Source organism: Chelonus insularis, unplaced genomic scaffold, assembly GCF_013357705.1.
Source record: "Chelonus insularis isolate UGA/USDA-ARS -01 unplaced genomic scaffold, ASM1335770v1 contig_72_pilon, whole genome shotgun sequence".
In the NCBI taxonomy this organism is placed as follows: domain Eukaryota; kingdom Metazoa; phylum Arthropoda; class Insecta; order Hymenoptera; family Braconidae; genus Chelonus; species Chelonus insularis.
Genome location: NW_023276729.1, coordinates 832,148 through 835,457, shown reverse-complemented (window position 1 = coordinate 835,457; position 3,310 = coordinate 832,148).

The following is a 3,310-nucleotide window of genomic DNA, read 5'->3' as shown; positions in this document are numbered from 1 at the left end:
ACATGCAAGGCCCTCAACAATTTGTCAAGGCGTGCGCGGAAGAGACATTTTTCGGGGAAATTAGAAGAATCCGCGAGAGGGTAAGAGAAGAGAGGAGGGTAGCACGAACGGTAACAGCAATGCCTAACATAGAATCCCCCGCCCCTTAGAAGTAGTAAGTCATTACCAGCGCCGCAAAACATAGCTCGTGAACTCGTGGCCTGCAACCTTCGCAGAACGCCCGTAACCTGTGGATCAAACGGATAGGGATTTTATCCGTCATTTCACTTTACTTAACAATCTCCAATAATAGAAACTTTTACATATTCCAGGAAACACCTAACACTAAACATTTTCTTACTCTTCGTACTCGTGTGACTCGAATTGATGATTTAGTTGACAATCGAAGTAGTAGGGGTCTCGTTTCTTCTAACACAGGGACAGGACGTAATGAAGCCGAGGAAGGATAGACTGGCAAAGGCAGTGAAGTGCAAGCTGAGCTGCCTTGTCAGGAACGACCTGTTATTAGCGAGGAGAATCAGGGGAAGAAATTCGATAAATCTGATTCACCTTTACGCCCCAATAAAAAGAAACTTTGTGAGACAGAGAAAAAAAGGAGTAGGAAGTCAAAGCTGCTGGAACTGGAAAAATCCAGTTGTGCTAGCACAGCCGGAGCGGTGGCTGAGCTAACGCAGAGAAAACGGGGACCTCTGTGGTAACTAGCGAAACCTCCGGAGGCAAGGCAACTTCCACTGAAACCGGGATCGATCTTAAGGATGATATCGGAGCTACTAGCTCCAACAAGTCGAGTTCCTCTACCGGAGTCGCGAGTAACCTCAAACGGCAAAGGTCGGAGGATTGCAGCCCCCCCCCCTTTCCTACGTGTAATGTTGAACGGAGAAGGCTTGTACAGCGCTTGGGTCCAGCAGCATCACTGGAGCGGCTGCAAGAGGCAAGAGAGTGGCCATCGTGTCGGACCTTCAACCTTCTGTGACCTTCAGTAAGCAGCAAGGGAAAGTAGTGCTAGCAGACCTCCTTTGGGCCCTGAACGGTGCTATTCAAAGTGGTACTGTTTTAGGATTTGAGGGCCATAATCTTGACAGAGTGCTCTTGTGAATTGACTGTCCTGAGGAACAGGCAGCTATTCGGCTCAAGAAGACAGTTCCCTCCATAAAGGTCTTGGAAAAAGTATACCGTGAGGTTCTCGAGGGAGAAAAAGTTCCAATACTCTCTAGAGTCACCGGGACGTCTCTTGGGCCACTGGTGGATCTGGCGGTGATTTTAAAAAAGCTCGAAGATCAAAAACCTTGGACTATATATCAACTATTAGCGGGTATAAAACACGAAGGCGACACCAATGCTGACTAGTTTAGTCATCGGTGTGAATGACGAGTCGCTAGAGCTCTGAAAAGGGTAAGGAATGAGTCCTTACTGTGGCCTAGGCTGAGTTCGTTTTTACGAAGCACCGAAGGATGCGAAGAGGAGGCAGATAACACCTAAAAAGAGACAGTTATCGGTGTCAGGGATATCCAAAGCTGTTTCCTTCTCCAAGAGAAAAGGGGAGGCGTGCGGAAACGCATGCAGCCTCTTCCTTGAAGGAGAAGGGAATGCTCAAAAAGCCCACAAACCCCCTACCTTTAAGGGAGCTACTACAGGAGCCTGCAAAAGCGCACTGTGGTGAGGGCAAACCTCAAAGTAGTGTGTGGGTTACGCCAACTCCATGGGCCTAGGGGGTGACCCACAAAGAACCAGGAGCTGGACAGGGTGGGGAGGATCCTGCCTCAGATCAGGTTGACCGACACGGTGGGGCCTGAAGCAGAGCCAGTGGGCAACCCTTCCACGGGAGAGGCTGTAAGAGTTAACGACGACTTAGCTGGCTCATCTTGGCAGGGATAAGACCTTTATTTACGCTTCCGCATCCCCATCCCGTCCTCAGCACGCAAAATCAAACGGCGCTGAAATTCCTGTGACATCGGGACAGTTAAAGATTTCACAGATCACCTTGCATCACTTCTACACGGCCGCGGCACTACATTGTCGTGATCGGGTGGTGCAGCACACGGGTATTTCCCTGATCCAAGAACCTTATTGTAGGAAGGGAGCGATTCCGAAGGGAGGCACTAAAGACGGATCCTTTATAAGCTGTCAAAGTGATAGGGACCCCAGGGCATGCGTTTTCGTGAGATAAAAACTATCCTCTGTGGGGCTTAGCAAATATTGCACAAGGGAACTGGCGGCAGTATAGGTGAGAATTGAGTTGAGGAGGGAGCCGGTCAAAGTCATCATCGGCTCCGCATACCTTCGTTATGACTCTTCTGAATCACCACCCCCTGAGGAGGTCAGATGATTCGTGAAGTACTGCCCGAGGACGAACTGTGAGCTTATGCTGGGATGTGACGCCAATGCTCATTACACTCTCTAGGACAGCAGTAAAATTAACGAGAGAGGGGCTAGTCTTCTTAAATACTTTATTCAGCTCGGCCTGGAAGTCCTGACCAGAAGGCGCGAAGTTACACTTGTCACCTCAATCAGGCAGGAGATCATCGACATAACTGTCGTCACGGCGAAACTTTATGACTTCGTCAGCAAATAGGAGATGGACGAAGAAGAAACTTTATCGGACCATCGGCGTATTAACCTCACTCTGGCAAGGGAAGTGAGTAACGTGAAACCGCAAGTTCGGAGGGACCTCCAAAAGGTACCGACTGGGGCCTGTTTAGACAGAAATTGGAATGGCTCATGAAGAAGCCGGAGGGCCGTGTAAGAGACTCTAGCCAACTTCAATAAAGCGATGCTGGACCTACATGTCGCAGTAGTATAGACTAAATATAACGGCTCTTGGATGAAATTCAGGTCTATGATTGAGTCACCGAAAAGGCAAACCTGGAGAAGCTTTTGCGAGAGACTAGAGGCATAACGCGAAGTAGCCAGGATCTGCAAACTACATACCCCAGGCAAGAATGTGATGCTCCGAGGCCTAGAGTCTCCTGAAGAAGGGATGGTCGACGATCATCAAGACATGCTGGAGTGTCTCATTAAGAAGAATGTTCAGCTCTACATGGGGTCTGAAGATGAAAACTATCAAAAACTGTTTACGATGTTTGACACGTGTTTCAGCAATAACTTTTAGCTTGATACTGAGTTCCTTACTAAACTGCATAATGTACTTAGCCAAAAAACTTCATAATAATTTGGCGTGATAAATTAATTTCGAGTCTATTTTCGTACTCGGCAAAAATGGTACAGTTTATAGTTAAAGCCAGGGCGTCATCAAAATGTTTCTCTAGACGCACACTATCGTGCCTAATCAAATTCCAGTGTGTATTGTTAG